The sequence below is a fragment of the Chiloscyllium plagiosum genome, unplaced genomic scaffold (genome assembly GCF_037043375.1).
Source record: "Chiloscyllium plagiosum isolate Xiang-an unplaced genomic scaffold, Cpla_swu_hap1 HiC_scaffold_11, whole genome shotgun sequence".
Lineage (NCBI taxonomy): Eukaryota > Metazoa > Chordata > Chondrichthyes > Orectolobiformes > Hemiscylliidae > Chiloscyllium > Chiloscyllium plagiosum.
The window spans coordinates 83,727,606-83,746,431 of NW_028270149.1; the positions used below are offsets into that span (position 1 = coordinate 83,727,606).

Consider the following 18,826-nt stretch of genomic DNA (forward strand, 5'->3'; position numbering starts at 1 on the left):
AATAAAGGGTCAAGGCATGCAGAGAGCCTGCGGCATGTGAGGGTTAAATTGAGTGAGACCATTAAGGGCATGCATTGGAAGGTCAAGATGACAGTTGGAAGCTCTGAGGGGCTTCAGAGAACCAAGGGGGGAAGGGCTGGATAGCTATCAAACATTTTCTGGGTAACTACCCAGGTAAGTAAGTCGAGAGCTCCAGAAGTCTCTGACTCAATGTCAGGGTTGGAAACATTTCATGGAATTCTGGAGACAGGATAATAGCAATTACAGCATGATAAGTCTGCGAGGATTCCAAAGGACTCCCATTTGTTTCTACTGGTGTACGGCTGGTCGCTGGCTATCTGAAGACTGACAGCTCTGTGTCAACGTTTATGATCAGGGTCTGAATCAGGCATGATCTGGTCAGACAGGCAGAACCATCTCTCTCAACGACAGGTAAAGACCCTGCCTATGGACTTCCTCCACAACAGCCATGCAGCCAGAGACGTGAGTTGGGCTTGAGTTCTCAACGGAGGAACTGTATTACACCTTGACTGGGTGATGTTAAAAATCAGCTCCTGAGAATGTAAAATTAGAGAGAATCCACTCTCCTAAAGGACTGGCTTTCTCTCAGTGGATCAGAAGTTACAATACTGCTTCAATCCTTCACCCCAGGGGAATGTGCCGGAAAGAAAGCTTCAAATCATAGGGACATAAATAATCGTTACTTCTATCATTGCACTCTTGTCCAGAAGGTGTGTCCATTTGTGTGTGTGTGTGAGTGCGTGTGTGTGTGCGTGTTTAGGTGTTGAGCAATAAACATTTTAGTTTGAAACATATCTTCCCAGTCAGTTGAGGGTGAGGAAGGGGAGTGAGGTCTATGGTCTCCCATCCGCCAGTGTCAGTTATCATGAGAGCCACAATGTTGCTGCTGACCATAGTCCATGCTGGAATAATTGAACAGGGAAGTGGCGGAGAAGGTGACATGGACAGGGTTACGTTCCAGATGTGGTTCCAGATGAGCAGGTGGAGTTTACTGTGGAAAAGCGGATGCCAGCTGGGGGTGGGGAGGGGTCTGATCCTGGCAATGGGATCTCAGTCTGTTTCTCAATGTCATGTCTGAACAATATTTTACGGACAGAGCACAGTCAGCCAGAAGTGATTTCTTTCATTAAGAAAGCTCAATTAAAGCCAACGAAGGCTCTTCAAATTTTAACTGAAACTTATTTCATGTGCCCTGCCTCCATGAATGTTTCTTTGGCCTCTTAATAGTTTCCCTCATTGCCTTCCTCTCTTTTGCTTTATGTTCTGGCTGCGTTCAGAACACATTTTTGTAAAAGTGTGGAGTTTTATTTTGGGTTTGAAAAGTGGCTGAGTGAAAACAAACCTCTTACAGGAACAAGCTGCAGGGCAAGACAATGGAAAAATGTTGAGGGCTGTGAGTTTAACTGAAGAGGAAGTGGTGCTTATCAAAAGCAGGATGTGCAGATTGCCTGCAGGCAAGTGAGAATATCAACAATACGGAGACAGAAAACTTACTGGAAATGCCCCAAATTCAGAAAGATTAAGAACAAGTCTCATATTTGTTTCTCCTTCAGTTTTGGTTTAATTATCCAAAGTGAGAAATGTCCTTGAATAATATTTTTTAACAAATTCTATCAGGGAAGGTGATCATTATGGACAGATCTAGAGTTTGTTTGTGTCCCCAGTTGTGATGGTGAGCTGCCCTTACATGACTGTTTGATTTGCTGTAGAAATATGTAGCATTTCCATAATATACCTGTGCCTGTTATTTTCACGGACATATATTGCTTTCTTTTATACTTAAACATAGTCACTAAACTGGATGTTATGCTGCTTTATTGTTGTACATTTGATGGTGAGGAGGGCATTGAACTGGACAAGATGTTGAAACCACCAATCCCTGACCTTAATCCTGATCATGCCCATTCTGCGCATGTGTTAGAACACCTTCTCATCTTGCTTCTCTTTGAGATGTTTAAGCAGTCAGTACCAATCACAGCCGATCAAACAATGCCTTAAAAATAATGTCAATAAATCACATTCAAACAGCATCAGAATAATCTCCCTTGGACTGAAGCTAAATTCTAGATTTTCCTCAGGGTTGGATTGACACTGGAATTCTCCCAGGATTACACAATGTGACCCTACTGTGAACTGTTCTGTGAGAGGAGATAAACAAATCATTCAGGATACCATTTGGCGGCACGGTGGCTCAGTGGTTAGCACTGTTGTCTCGCAGCGCCAGGGACCCAGGTTCGATTCCAATCTGGGGCAACTGTCTGTGTGTGAGTTTGCACGTTCTCCCCCTGCTTGTGTGGGTTTCCTCCCACAGTCCAAAGTTGTGAAAGTTAGACAGATTGGCCACGCTAAATTGCCCACAGTGTTCTGGGATGTGTTGGTCAGATGCGTTAGCCATGGGAAATGGGTTACAGGGAAAAGGTAGAGGGATGGATCTGGATGGGATGCCCTTTGGAGGGTTCATATGGACCTTTGGGGCTGAATGGCTTGTTTCCACACTGAAGGGTTTCTATGGATATCCACATGACATGAGAGGTAATGAATGTTTTGAAATCTCCAGGCATTGATGACATAACAAAAGAACACTTAAACAATCTTAGAGAAAGAGAATTAGAAACGATAATAGAAATTTGTGATCAAAGTATACATTCCAATTGATTTGAGACAGCCAACATTCATTGTATACTTAGAAATCGATGCTAAATGAGTGCAATCATTTTAGAATGTAAACGTTAATGGTTAATCTTATTAAAGTGATCATGAAAATCATAATGGAAAGATCTAATACATTTGAAGCAGAGTTTGGTAAATGCACTCTCTGGATTTAGATTGGGAGTAGCAGTAAAAGAGGGAGTATTTAACCAAAGAAGAAATTTCAATAAAAATCGCCAACTGCAAAAGCATTTGATCATGTTTATCATCAAAGGTTAATCGATGTGTTTCTGAGGTGCGACAGAGACAGTAAAGATGTGAGGGTTATCCAGAGCCTGTACAGGGATCAAATGATTAGAATTGGTCTAGTTGAGGGGTGATCAAACACATTTCAAGGAAAGAGGGAATACAACAAGACTCTGTATTGTGATCAAAATTATTCAGTCTTAACACAGAACAGAACAAAGTCATAGAATTAGATGCACTTCCACATGTAAAGACTGGAGGCAAATACCTGTTATGATCACAAATGACACTATCACTGATCCAGTCAGATCCCAGAATGAAAGCTGACTTGACATAACTTTATTCACAAGAGTCTGCTGGTGTACTTTTAATATATACAATATATATTAGAAATTGAAGCAAACTGAACAATGTCACACTAGAAACAGATTGGAAAGGTTAAATTACAAGCATCCGAGAGATATCAAACTCACATTATTCCTTTTGTGTCTGCAGTATCTTTACAAGCACCAAAACCCCAGCAAAGAGCAACCAATCTCTCCACATAAAGCCTTTTACTCAGGCTGGTATGGTTGCAACTGATTTCAACACAATGAATGTTTGTGTATTCAATCTGTACAGTCGGTTCTGCTGTAGCATGATAGTTCCATTCTCATACAATCCCGTGTTATAAGAAAATCATCTAATAGCAGTACCATTTAAACTAATGGAGCAGAATTGCGTTATAACCAATGCATGCTTTAGAAGGTCACACTAATTAAGACAGTGCTCCCAACTCGTAAGCAAATTTGCATTAACGAAAAGCACATTATAGCAGAACGACCTGTATTTGGAACAAGCCACATGATGCTTTTTCTTCTATTTGTATCTCCCCTTCAAAAACCAAAAAAACAAACCACTATTTTATTAATTTCAGAGGAAGTACAAGTTTCCAGAACTGAGGTTCCAGCAGTATTGAAAGATTTCTCAGTAAAGAGCATAACATTCTCTCTGCCTCACCTACTGACCATCTTCTCTATTCTGGGAAATGTTTTGTCTTTCTGTATGCCCCTTGACTTCTGTCACCAGGAAACAGCACAATTTTATCTCTCTCATCTTTATCAATGTACTAAGTGATCAACTCCCTCCCTTCACTTCAGGGGTTATAAAAACTGATTAAAAGTGCATGTCTACAAATAGATCACCAGACTTATGGGTATAATGCTGATTTTTTAAAAAACTGCTGAAATGAAACTGAAACCATGTCTCCCCCTCTAAACTCAAAAACTTACAAAATCCACATCAAAGCTCGAGGTATATATTTCTGAAGAAGGGTCACTGGACACGAAACATTAACTCTGCTTCCTCTCCACAAATGTTGCCTGACCTATTGAGTTTTTCCAGTGAACTTCTGATTTTGTTAAAGTTATGTATTGTTCCTAATAAACACAAAAACTTTGGATATGGATGAAATTGTTTGCTCTACTTGCAGATTCAAAAGAGGCTGTAAAAACTATTGTAGATCAGTGAATTCTAGAAATGGAATAAGAGAAAAAAAGCAATGACAGTTAGATGGGACACATTAAAATAAACTAGAGCGAAGTGGTCGTACTGATACAAGCAGATCCATTTGTTCATTTAGGAGAAATATTTACAGTAGATTGCTGATACGATGCAGATGTTATAAGAACAGAGATGACTGGAACTAATTTTGTCAAAATGAAGGACGTGGACACAGAAAACTCAAGCTTGTCACCAGAAAACATTTGTAGAGGTATTACACTCCTAACCATGTGCCTGAGAACATTGACAATAGACAATGGCCATGTGGAAAAGAATGTGGATATGAAGATATATTGCTAAAAATTCCATATACAGACCTCATTAAAACAAAGAGATGCTTGAAAATGGAAGAACAAAAAGAAATTTAAGAACTGGCAACCAGAAAAGAAAATGTTATGATCAGCGCTGGTAAGCGAGAGAGATTTCTTCCAGGGGAAAAAGTGAATGGCAGTAGAGAAAGGAGTCAGGAATACAGCAAAGGAAAACTAAGGAGCTAACAAGGAAAGGAAGGATAGAATACAAATCCAATTTCGCAAAAACACACAAATGGACAGTATAAACTTCTACTGGTACGTAAAATGAAAATGTTTGTCTAAAATGAACATGCGACTATTAACATCAGAGTTAGTAGAGTTCATAAGTTGGAATGGAGGAATAGCATAGTAAAATTTGTGCTATGTGTCTGTTTTCACTGAGGCAGGCTTACCAAAACTCAAAGAATTAAAGCTTCAAGTGGCTAAGGATAATGAGTTGAGGGAAGTTTATATTAGTTGGATGTTTAACTTGAGAAATGATGGGCTAAAAGTCCCCGGGATCTAATATTCTATATCCCAGTTGAAGAAGGTGACGATAGAGATAATGGATAAATTGGTGAATGCCTTTCAAAATTCTATTGACTCTGGAATGATTCCTGCAGATTGGAAGATTGTAAATGTCACTGCAGTGTTTAAAAAAAGAGCAAAGGACAAAACAGGGAATTTAAGAATTGTCAGTCTAACATCAGTAACAGGGAAAATAGAGTCATAGAGACATACAGCATGGAAACAGACTTTTCGGTCCAATCTGTCCATGCCGACCACAATCCCAAACTAAACTAGCCCTACTTATCTGTGTTTGGCCAATATTCTTCCAACTATTTCTTATTTATATACTTATCTAAATGTCTTTCAAATGTTGTAATTGTAGCTGCATTTACCACTGTCTCAGGAAGTTCATTGCACACACAAACCACTCTGTAAAAGAATTGCCTCTCGTATCGATTTTAAAATTTTCGTCCACTCAGATTAAAAAAAGCCCTTGTCCTGAACAGCTACGTGCTTGATGTGGGAGGTCAATGACTCTGGTGTGTCTGGCTCGTATAAGTGTGGAAAGTGTGTGCACGTTCAGCTACTGACAGAGCATATTGCAGCACTGATGAAAGAACTCGAGGAACTTAGGCTCATCCGAGAGAACGAGATCTTTCTGGACAAGACCTTCAGCGAGGTTATTACACTGACCAAAGCAGAAGAGAGCAGAAGAGAGCAGACAATGAGGAAGGCAGAGAGGAGACAGGTGCAAGAGACCCTGGGGGAAGTACCTGTCAGAAACAAGTTGAATCTTTTGGAAACAGTAGAGACAGATGACGCTGCCAGCCCGCAAGGCGGCCAGGTCTGTCAATCAAAAGTTGGCGTGGGGGCAGAGCGGAAGAGTCGGACATCGCACAGAGCTGTGGTAATACGGGACTCCATAGTGAGAGGAACTGACCGGGGTTTTTGTGGCAGTAGGTGGGACTTAAGGATGGTGCATTGCTTTCCTGGTGCCAGGGTTAAAGACATCACAGACAGAGTGCAGGAAATCCTGAAGGATGAAGGTGAAGAGCCAGAGGTGGTGGTACATATCGGCACAAATGATGTCGGGAAGAAGAGGAGGAACATACTACAGCGGGACTTCGGAGAACTAGGAAGAAGGCTGAAAAGCAGGACGTCCAGGGTGGTTATCTCCGGTTTGCTTCCAGTTCCTTGGGCTGGTGAGGCCAGAAACAGGGAGATAATGGACCTGAACGTGTGGCTGGGGAACTGGTGCAGGAAGCAAGGATTTAAATTCTTGGATCACTGGGGTACGTTTTGTGGTAAGCATAAATTATACAAGAGAGACGGTTTGCACCTTAATAGGTTGGGGACCAGCATTCTGGCAGGCAGGTTTGCTACTGCAACACAGCTACGTTTAAACCAAGTAGCGGGGGGGAGGGGACAAACTGGATGTTTAAGAAGGAAATTGAAGGGAAAGTTAGAACAAGGGAAGTCAAGAAAGACAACTGTATCAATAAGGCAGAAAACTCAAAAAGGGATCGTGCTGTAAGGTTGAGTGAAATAGGAGTTGATGGGAAGGGTGAGGGCAGTAACAAATTAAAAATACTATATATGAGTGCACGAAGCATTAGAAATAAGATGGATGAGCTTGAGGCTCTTTTGGAAATTGGCAGATATGATATTGTGGGGATAACTGAGACGTGGCTTCAAGTGGACAGGGCCTGGGAAATGAATATTTGAGGCTACACGTGCTATCGTAAGGACAGACTGACGGGCAGAGGGGGTGGGGTGGCCATGTTGGTAAGGGATGATATTCAGTCCCTTGCGCAGGGGGACCTAGAATCAGGGGATGTAGAGTCAGTATGGATAGAGCTGAGAAATTCTAAGGGTAAAAAGACCCCCTTGGGAGTTATCTACAGGCCCCCAAACAGTAGTCTGGATGTCGGATGTAAGTTGAATCAGGAGCTGAAATTGGCCTGTTGCAAAGAAATTACTACAGTTGTTATGGGGGATTTCAACATGCAGGTAAACTGGGAGAATCAGGATGGTATTGGACCTTAAGAAAGGGACTTTGTGGAGTGCCTCCAAGATGGATTCTTAGAACACCTGGTACTGGAGCCTCCAGGGAGAAGGCAATTCTGGATCTGGTATTGTGCAATGAACCAGAATTGATCAGGGACCTCGAAGTGAAGGAGCCATTGAGAAGTAGCGACCATTATACAATAAGCTTCAATCTGCAATTTGAGAGGGAGAGGGTACAATCGAAAGTGACAATATTTCAGTTGAATAAAGGGAACTATGGAGCTATGAGGGAGGAGCTGGCCAAAGTTCAATGGTGCAATACCTTAGCAGGGATGACAGTGGAGGAACAATGGCAGATATTTCTGTGTATAATGCAAAGATGCAGGATCAGTTCATTCCAAAAAGGAAGAAAGATCCTAGGAGAAGGCATGGGTGGTCGTGACTGACTAGGGAAGTTAGGGAACATATAAAGTTAAAAGAGAAAAAGTATAACATAGCAAAGATAAGTGGGAAAACAGAGGACTGGGAAGCTCTTAAAGAACAACAGAGGATAACTAAAAAGGAAATACACAGAGAGAAAATGAGGTACGAAGGTAAACTGGTCAAAAATATAAAGGAGGATAGTAAAAGCTTTTTTAGGCATGTGAAAGGCAAAAAAATGGTTAAGACAAAAATTGGGCCCTTGAAGACAGAAACAGGGGAATATATTACGGGGAACAAAGAAATGGCAGAAGAATTGAATTGGTACTTCAGATCTGTGTTCACTGGGGAAGTCAGAAGCAATCTCCCTGAGGTAACAGTAGCTGAAGGACCTGAACTTAAGGGAATTTATATTTGCCAGGAATTGGTGTTGGAGAGACTGTTAGGTCTGAAGGTTGATAAGTTCCCGGGGCGTGATGGTCTACATCCCAGGGTATTGAAGGAGGTGGCTCGAGAAATCGTGGATGCGTTGGTGATTATTTTCCAGAGTTTGATAGATTCGGGATCAGTTTCTGCGAATTGGAGGGCGGTTAATGTTGTACCACTTTTTAAGAAAGGTGGGAGAGAGAAAGCAGGAACTTATAGACCAGTTAGTCTCTCCTCAGTGGTGGGAAAGATGCTGGAGTCTATTATAAAGGATGAAATTACGACACATCAGGATAGTAGTAACAGGATAGGTCAGAGTCAGCATGGATTTATGAAGGGGAAATCATGCTTGACTAATCTTCTGGAATTTTTTGAGGATGTAACTCTGAAGATGGACGAGGGAGATCCAGTAGATGTAGTGTACCTGGACTTTCAGAAAGCTTTTGATAAAGTCCCATATAGGAGTAAAATTAGGGCACATGGTATTGGGGGCAAAGTAATAACTTGGATTGAAAGTTGGTTGGCTGACAGGAAACAAAGAGTAGTGATAAACGGCTCCATTTCGGAATGGCAGGCAGTGACTAGTGGGGTACCGCAGGGATCAGTGCTGGAACCGCAGCTTCTTACAATATATATTAATGATATAGAAGATGGTATTAGTAATAACATTAGCAAATTTTCTGATGATACTAAGCTGGGTAGCAGGGTGAAATGTGAGGAGGATGTTAGGAGATTACAGGGTGACCTGGACAGGTTAGGTGAGTGGTCAGATGCATGGCAGATGCAGTTTAATGTGGATAAATGTATGGTTATCCACTTTGGTGGCAAGAGCAGGAAGGCAGATTACTACCTAAATGGAATCAATTTATGTAAAGAGGCAGTACAAAGAGATCTGGGTGTTCTTGTACACCAGTCAATGAAGGTAAGCATGCAGGTACAGCAGGTAGTGAAGAAGGCTAATAGCATGTTGGCCTTCATAACAAGAGGGATTGAGTATAGAAGCTAAGAGGTTCTTCTGCAGCTGTACAGGGCCCTGGTGAGACCACACCTGGAGTATTGTGTGCAGTTCTGGTCTCCAAATTTGAGGAAAGACATTCTGGCTATTGAGGGAGTGCAGCATAGGTTCACGAGGTCAATTCCTGGAATGGTGGGACTACCTTACGCTGAAAGACTGGAGCGACTGGGCTTGTGTACCCTTGAGTTTAGAAGACTGAGAGGGGATCTGATTGAGACATGTAAGATTATTAAAGGATTGGACACTCTGGAGGCAGGAATCATGTTTCTGCTGATGGGTGAATGCCAAACCAGAGGACACAGCTTAAAAATACGGGGTAGACCATTTAGGACAGAGATGAGGAGAAACTTCTTCACCCAGAGAGTGGTGGCTGTGTGGAATGCTCTGCCCTGGAGGGCAGTGGAGGCCCAGTCTCTGGATTCATTTAAAAAAGAGTTGGATAGAGCTTTCAAGGATAGTGGAATCAAGGGTTATGGAGATAAGGCAGGAACTGGATACTGATTAAGAATGATCAGCCATGATCATACTGAATGGTGGTGCAGGCTTGAAGGGCAGAATGGCCTACTCCTGCACCTATTGTCTATTGTCTATTATCCTTTCTTTGTCTTCCTGATCTCTCACTTAGGAATGTCTCTTTATACTGTTCAAGAGATTCATTTGATAGCTTAATTAGTTCATATCTAATATATAATTCTTTGTTATTCTTGACTAGAACCTCAATATCTTTATTCATCCATTTTTCTCTAATCCTACTCACCTCATCTTTTACTCTAACAGAAACATAATGACTCTGAACTCACCTTATCGTACTTTTGAAAGCCCCACACTTATCAGACATCTCTTTATTTGCAAACTGTTTACTCCAAACAACTTTTGAAAATTCTTATCTCATGCCATTAAAATTTGCATTATTCCAATTAAAAAGTTTACTTTTTATGGAAGGCTTATCCTTTTCCATAACTATTTTAAACAAATTGAATTATGATCACGAGACTCAGAATGTTCCCCGATTATCACTTCAGTCACTTGCCCTGTCTTATTACCCAAGAGAAGTTCAGGTTTTGCTCCTTGTCTGGTAGGAACATTTACATATTGAAAAAGAAAATTTTCTTGAACACATTTCACAAAATCTTCACTATCCAAACCTGAGATAGAACCAGTCTGACTCAAGATTGGAATGTATACGGACTCTAACCTCACACCTTTAAAGCATTGTCTGAGCTGAGATGTCACCTTTTTTTAAATAAAGCCTTAAGTTATCTTGGGAATGTGATTTGAAAGTAGTTCATATTAATGCATCAAAACCTGCAACCCATTCTAAAACACTCAACAGCCATCTGAGTTTGCTCAATATATCGCATCAGCTGTATGACACAATGATCTTTTGCTATAAACTCTGTGTCCTGTGATCCTGCTCCACTAATTACCTGATGAAGGAGCAGCGCTCCAAAAGTTTGTACTCCTAAATAAACCTGTTGGACCATGACCTGATGTTGTGAGATTTTTAACTTTATCTTACTGAAGTTCATGTAGATCACGCATATAAAATATACAACTTCAACACAGAAAAGGAAAATGAAATGCTCTTCACAACTATAAAAAACAAGAATTTGTTTGCATTATCTGTCACCAAAGTACTTTGATAAATAAAAAGTGAAATTTAGTACAACACCACATAATGATGCATATTAAATTAAGGGATAGCAAAATCGGTGGTGATGTAATTAAAGAAGCATTGACTGTGGTCGCTATCTCTTTACTCAAAGAATTTGAGAACAAAGAAGAAATGATAGCATCAATCCAGAACATGTCATGTGGTGCTTCCACTGTAGCAGGTAAGTGGAATCTTTGTCGAAAGACAAACCCAGAGCTAAAGACACTGATAGAAATGTGCAGTCACAGGTGTCACACTGAGAGTTGGTGCACAGGGAGCAAAAGAAGCAACACAACAACACAGTGGTTAACACTGCTGCTTCACAGTGACAGGGACCCAGTTCAATTCCAGCCTTGGGTGACTGGTGTATGGAGTTTGCTCATTCTCCATGCTTGTCTGGATTTCTGCCAGGTGCCCTGATTTCCTCCCACGGTCCAAAGATGTGCAGGATAGATGGATTGACTATGCTAAATTGCCTCGCAGTGTCCAGGGATGAGCAGGTTAGATGCATTGGGTGTGGTTAATACAGGGTTATGAGGTTTGGCGGAGATGCTATTCAGAGCATCAGTGCAGTCTTGATGGCTATATGGCCTACCTGCACTGTAGGCATTCTATAAAAAATGTGCAATTATGCATACTTAATTCTCCATTTAATAAATTTAAAATAGACTGGCTATTCAATATTTTCTTCAGAGTAAATTCCATGTAGTACAAATTCAGAAAGTGAGTTTGCGATAAAAAAGGTTGGAGAATACTGGGATGACTGGGTGAAGCTGATACATGTTGGATACCAAGGTCCATGAATAGGGCTTGTGTGCTGTCACCGTCCATGGAGGATGCCCTGAGATGTTGGTGCTTGGTGTCCAAGATAAAGATCCAGACGAGCAAATATTGAGCTTGAGTTGCTACGTACTTGTTCTGACTTTCATGTTGGGAATTATTGTTGCCCAGTTTCTATTCAGTGATGGGCGAATGGGAAACAGTTTACAACTGTGGTGAGATTAATTGAATTGAATTGAATTGAATTTATTATCACGTGTTCCAAGGCACAGTGCAAAGCTTTGTCTTGTGAGCAATACAGACAGATCACAAAGTTATGTAGCATAATAGTTAAACAGTGGCAAAAACAAAAACACAGGTACAGGCGAATGATAAGAGTTTGTGAGTCCATTCAGTATTCTAACAACAGTAGGGTAGAAACTGTTTTGAAACTAGCTGGTGTGTGTGTGTTGACACATGTCATTAACTAATAAGAGATTTTAATGCATACAAATGGGCTTCTCGCTACTCACAAGTGAGAATCTCATCTTACAGTTCAACACTTGGCTGAAAATTATATATTTTGGTCTCAAAGTTGAGAAGCCACTCACTTGCCATCTTATTCCCTTTTCCTAACTTTCTTGTCAATGCCCAGGTCATTTGTGCCTGGGAAGATTCGTCCCCGTGCCTCATTTCAGAAACACCTCATTCAATAATGTCCCACCTTTATCTGGTCTGGCCTACATACAATTTCAGACTCAAGAGTGACGTGCTTGACTTTTATCTGCTCTCTGAAATGGCCCAGCAAGCACTTGGTTGAAGAGAAACTTGGCCAAACGTAATAGTGTTGCCAGTGATGTGTGCATCATATAAGTAATGTTTTATTTAAATTACCAAAGTTTTCACCATCAAAACTCTCATTTGAAATGAATTAGAAATACTTCCAGAAGTTTAATTCAGCAAAAACGAAATGTTGTACAGAAGAATTTATATGAAGAGCTAGTTTAAACAGCTCATTTGTCAGCTGCAGTATCAACTCACTGAACTGCAGGTTGGTATGGATTACTAAGCGAAAGTGAGGACTGCAGATGCTGGAGATTAGTATCAAGATTAGAGTGGTGCTGGAAAAGCATAGCAGGTCAGGCAGCATTCAAGGGGCAGGAAAATCGATGTTTTGGGCAGGAGCCGTCATGATGAAGAGCTTCTGCCCGAAACATCGATTTTCCTGCTCCTTGGATGCTGCCTGACCTGCTGTGCTTTTCCAGCACCACTCTAATCTTACTTTTCCAGCACCACTCTAATCTTGATCTGGATTATTGCTATTCCTAAATGAAGCCATTGCCACTCACTGGGCATTCTCCCTGAAATCATTCAGGGTAGCATTCAGCCACATGTAGGAGATAAGGAATGATGATTCTGCTCTAAACTGCGAGCTAATAACTAGTGATGTATTGGGGATGATATTAACTCCTGAGCTGAGAAAGAAGCAAGATCTCACTCAAACATTGTAGTTAAATTTGGAGTTATTTCACTTAGCAGGAGAGCTTTCTGATATTTCACACATTTCTCTGACCTATTCACTGGTCTGTGAAGAGAGGTATAATTTTGTATCATCGATAGTCACAGGTGAGGTGCTGGAAGACTGGAGGTTGGCTAACATGGTGCCACTGTTTAAGAAGGGTGCTAAGGACAATCCAGGGAACTATCGACCAGTGAGCCTGACGTCAGTGGTGGGCAAGTTGTTGGAGGGAATTCTGAGGGACAGGATGTACATGTATTTGGGAAGGCAAGGACTGATTAGGGATAGTCAACATGGCTTTGTACGTGGGAAATCATGTCTCACAAATTTGATTGAGTTTTTTGAAGAAGTAACAAAGAGGATTGATGAGGGCAGAGCGGTAGATGTGATTTGAGCTATAAGGAGAGGCTAAACAGGCTGGAGCTGTTTTGGGGTTGTTTTCCCTGGAGCGTCAGAGGCTGAGGGGTGACCTTATAGAGGTTTACAAAATTATGAGGAGTATGGATATGTTAAACAGACAAAGTCTTTTCCTTGGTGTCGGGGAGTCCAGAACTGGAGGGCCTAGGTTTAGGGTGAGAGGGGAAAGATATAAAAGAGACCTAAGGGGCAACTTTTTCACACAGAGGGTGGTACGTGTATGGAATGAGCTGCCAGAGGAAGTGGTAGAGGCTGGTATAATTGCAACATTTAAGAGGCATTTGGATGGGGATATGAATAAGAAGGGTTTGGAGGGATATGGGCCGGGTGCTGGCAGGTGGGACTAGATTGGGTTGGGATATCTGGTCGGCATGGACGGGTTAGACCGAAGGGTCTGTTTCCATGCTGTACATCTCTATGACTCTATGTTTTTTGCCTCCGATCAGTATCTCAATGTCATAAGCTAGAATCCAGGGTCTGACATTGATCCCACTGCTCGAAACTTTTATTACCAACATTCAGACTTACTTCCTTGGCTTTTCCCCTTATTTCTTTATGCCCCCAAGCTTAGTTCTGGAAAGGTATATGCAGACTTTTCTCCAATTTCAGAAGGTTATCATTAAGAGCTTTTTAATTTCTGTGATGACTTTTGTTTTCTGTATTTGAAGGTGGTAGCTGTCTAGCTTTAATTCAGTGGAGATGGTAACTTTTAACATGCACAACTGTCCACGATTAGAAACAAGATTCAGTCTCGTAATAAAGGTGGAACCCTTTTAGGGTGTTCTAATTGTTCATTTAATACTGTTCAAAGGTCAAGGAATAGTAGTTTAAGGGACAAAGAGTTTAAGGGTTAAAGGGAGTCTGAGAGGGTAGGTCTATGTTCCTGAGATGCGGCTGTTAGCTCCGCAAAGTTAAGACTGAAAGAAGACCTTGGATCCATTGACAGTTCAGTTCAGACAAGAACAGGAGTGGAGGAATCCTCCAGCAGTAGATGCTTGTTGCAGCTGAGAAAGATTCTGTCGCTCCCAGGGAATTCAGGGGCAGCAACAGTTCAATGAAGCTAAAACACGCGGACATTGAACCAGTTCTGTGACAGTTGCAAGTAGGCTCAGGAATGCTGGGAATGCAGTCTTGAGAAGAGACTGAACTTCCAGAACACAAACAGGCATGCTGCAGTCTGAGCCAGAGCTGCTTTGAGGGATTTCTGAGGCTAGAACTTTTCACAGTGAACAACTGGAATTTTTAATGGGAGTTTTAATGAGAATTGTGATCCACAGTACCACAAAGTCTGGCGAAGAAATCCATAGGATCTGTCTTGACCACATCTGATATTTGATGTGCACTTTAGAGTTTCATCCACAGGTTATTGTTTGTTAAGCCATTTGTCTCTCATGTTAATTCTGATTATTACATTATAAATTATCTTTACATATATGGTAGATTATTTCATTTTTCTTTGTAAAGTTTTGTCTTTGTTTGTTTAAAACCATGGAATGGCATTGCTTTATTCTTTAAGATTTAGAATAGAATATCCTTTATTGTCATGTGTACTCAAGGACAGGAGTATAGAATACAGTGAAAAGTTTTACAATGGTGCCTCTTATGGTGCTATCTTAGGTATAAGTACCGAGATACACATCTTGGATGCAAAAGAGAAATACAAAGGAAAAAAGTAGTTGTATTACTTCATAAGGCATAGTTAAAAGGATAGACACTACAGTCAGCTAAACAAATTACAAATAAACATTACATTGCAGTAGCTCAGTGCAGGGGTCTCCACATGTGAGCTGACCTGTCTCACCATACACCAGTCCAGCTCCGCTCCAAGGTTCCAGTCTACTCCGCACTGTCTCTCAGCTGCTCCAAGGTAGGTTTTCTCCAGACCTGCTTCCCTTCACTGGCTAAAGCCAGGACTGCTTTCCTGCAGCTCCAGGATTTGCCTCCGGGGCCCACCAGCTCCTCCGAGGCCCACTAGCTCTTCCGAGGCCCACCAGCTCCTCCGATCCCTTGTGGGTAAGTCATAGGCATTAATGGATAAAAAAGAAGGAAGGAGGAAAAATGAGAAAAAAAAGAGTATCTGATATTTCTAAACAAAGAAAATTACTGGTCAATACCCAACTTTGGGATCTGTACTGACATCATAACATACATTTGGAAGCCTTACCTGGGACTCTAAAAATGTGCACATTTTACATACTCTGAAGATCATCTTCGAAAGTTCTATTAAAGAGTTTAAAATCATACAGATTCAGATCAAAGTTTGATACCAGGAACACTCTGGGTGATGGGACCCCTGCCTCCTGCAATTTGCTGACACTGTAATGCTTGATCTTTCTCAGTTCTTCGCCTTCATTGAATTTTCTCCGTTGCTTTCTCATTGAATAAAGATTATTATTGATTTTAGATCGAATGAAATAGAATTGTTTCCCCAGTTGTTTAATCACTTGGGCGAGTTTTAGATCATTTTCTGTGAATCGACAATCAAAGACAATATTGAAGAAATCATATTGTTGAAATTCCATTTCCATTACGTATTCATTGGCTGATAATTTTGTCATTTGAATTCCTGGCAGGTCCCACAAACAAATTTGAGATAAATAGGGATGTTTGTAACCAGTTATCTCTTTTGTAGTTTCTGTGTTACCGACGTCAGCTGCTCCCTCATCATCATCTTTAAGCCATCTCATCCCATTGATGAAGGTGGATTTCCCTGAGCCTGTTTCTCCCATCACTGCAATGTTCAGCTCTGAATTGTCCAGATCATGTAACTTCTTCTGTATCAATCTACCCATGTCATATGCATTATTCCATGTCATGATCTCTTGGACTGGAGCAAGTAGCGTTTGAAGTTTGAGTGACCTGACCTCTGAAAGAAAATATTTTACAGCAGATGAAAGACACAGACACGAAGACAGGACATGCAACAACCTCAAGATGTCTACAAATACTACAAAGCTAAGGAACTACTTGTGAAAGGGAAATATTAGCATTATGTAGCCAAATATGATACCTAATTTGTTCACCGTTAGTTCAAACAATAAACAATGAAGTAAATTATAAGCTTGCTGGAAAATAACATCCTTTCCCTTAATTAACAGGCCTCTTTGATCTGAATCCTGAAGTTCTACAGCGAAGGGCAATGATTTTCTGTCCCTCCAAACAATAGAGATTGCTTCCCGAGTCCAAATCTGAATTCTCCACTTCCTGTCTGTGTATCACCATATAGTTTCCTCCAAACTGACCATCCTAACTGAGTGGGTGCCAACTGGCTGCTGCTTGAATGGTGTCCTTGCAGTGGAGAGGTTGGTGAGGAAGGATTAGGGTGAAGGTCAACAAGAGGACACTGGTCTTTGAGGCTATTCCAGGGGTCTATGAATATACTGCTCTATGGTATATTGCTTTAGAGGTGACTTGCGACTGCACCCGTTCTTGTAAGGAGTGATCTATACTGAAGAACCCTGTATGACTGAGTTTGTATGGAGGTTCATTGTATAATGATGAACTGCATGTGCACTGGGCTGTAACAGTGTAATTGTAATAGAGTGAGGGGTTAGTTAGTTTAGGAGAAATTGAGAACTACAGATGCTGGAGATCAGAGTCAAAAAGTGTGGCACTGGAAAAGCACAGCTGGTCAGGCAGCATCTGAGAAGCAGGAGAGTCGATGTTTCAGGCATAAGTCCTTCATCAGGAATGAGACTTCTGGGCCATGGGCTGAGAGATAAATGGGAGGGCAGGTGAGGCTGGGGGGAAGGTAACTGAGAATGCGATAAACAGATGAAGGTGTGGTTGAAGTGATAGCTCAGAGAGGAGATTGGAGCAAAGAAGGAAGATGGACAGGTAGGACTGTTCAAGAGGGCGCTGCCAAGTTGGAAGGTTGAGACTGGTGTAAGTTTGGGGGCGGGGAAATGAGAAAACTGGTGAAATCCATATTGAACCCGTGTGGTTGGAGGGTCCCAAGGTAGAAGATGAGGTGTTCTTCATCCAGGCGGCGGGTGATTAGGGTTTGGCGATTGAAGAGGCCCAGCACCTGCATGCCCTTGGCGGAGGGGGAGTTAAAGTGTTTAGCCACAAGGTGGTGGGGTTGGTTAGTGTGTGTGTCCCAGAGGTGTTCTCTGAAACGGTCCACAATTTTGGCATCTTGTCTCCCCAACGTAAAGGATACCACATCGGGAACAGCGGACACAGTAGATGACACAGTTGGTTAGTATGTGTATTCACCTCTTTGAGGTATGATGATGCTGCTCCTTTAACAAGGTTATTCTGTCCTTGGTTCTTTTTTGAGAGCAGGTGTAAAGACATGGTGCCAAAATGACTCAATTGGCTACTTTAGTAATGGCTAACAGATGCTGTCTAATTCAACAATCAGAAAACACCTTCAGGTTTTTTTATAAATTCTTGTACAATGAAAGAGGAGTGGCTAATTCTCCCAGTTCAGGGTTTTTTCCAGTTTTGGGTTAGCTTTTAGCTGGGAACCCAAAGGAACAGTCCCATGCTGATCCCCTCTCCCTCTGACATCTCTCTCCTGTAAGAACCTGTGTTTGAATCGACCTTTTTGTAAAGGGGTGCATTTATGGGAGATTGTAGGATATTGGAACAGCTCTTTATTAAGTTGGGTTTTTGTGTCGGTTGGATTTCAAATAGTTATGTTATTCTAAATTCAGTTTTCTTTTGTTTGTATGTAAATAAATCCTGCCTTCTTTCAAACTGAGTGATTTGACTAGCTGCGTCACTCCTGGAACATCCACTTCACGTCTGCCTAAAACAATTAGAAAAGGTAGGGTCTGCGCTACCTTCTTAAAATGTTTTGAGGGGGTATGGGCTGGTCCATAACAGTGGACACTTGTGTGCAACTATGAAAGTGGTACAGATGTGTACTGCTCTGTGTTTTCATTGTTCTGGTATAACCTGATCCTGGCCCAATTCCTTTGTTCTTTCATTGTTAGCTTTGATTAGATTAGATTACTTACAGTGTGGAAACACACCCTTCAGCCAAACAAGTCCAAACCGACCAACCGAAGCGTAACCCACCCAGACCCGTTCTCCTACATTTACCCCTTCACCTAACACTATGGGCAATTTAGCATGGCCAATTCACCTAACCTGCACATTTTTGGACTGTGGGAGGAAACCGGAGCACCCGGAGGAAACCCACGCAGACACGGGGAGAACGTGCAAACTCCACACAGTCAGTCGCCTGAGGCGGGAATTGAACCCGGATCTCTGGCGCTGTGAGGCAACGGTGCTAACCACTGCACCACCATGCCGCCCACTAAGTGCTTCTCACACAGAACTGCAAAGAATTCATCCATTTTTGGACAATGTTTGCCATAGTTTGAGTACAGGATGAA

General features: G+C 41.6%; 1 pseudogene; it reads right to left on the reverse strand.

Moving 5' to 3' along the window:
- The window catches only part of LOC148148858 (T-cell-specific guanine nucleotide triphosphate-binding protein 2-like), a 32,635-nt pseudogene extending 14,149 nt beyond the window's left edge, over positions 1-18,486 (reverse strand).
- Between the last annotated feature and the right edge of the window lie 340 nt (positions 18,487-18,826).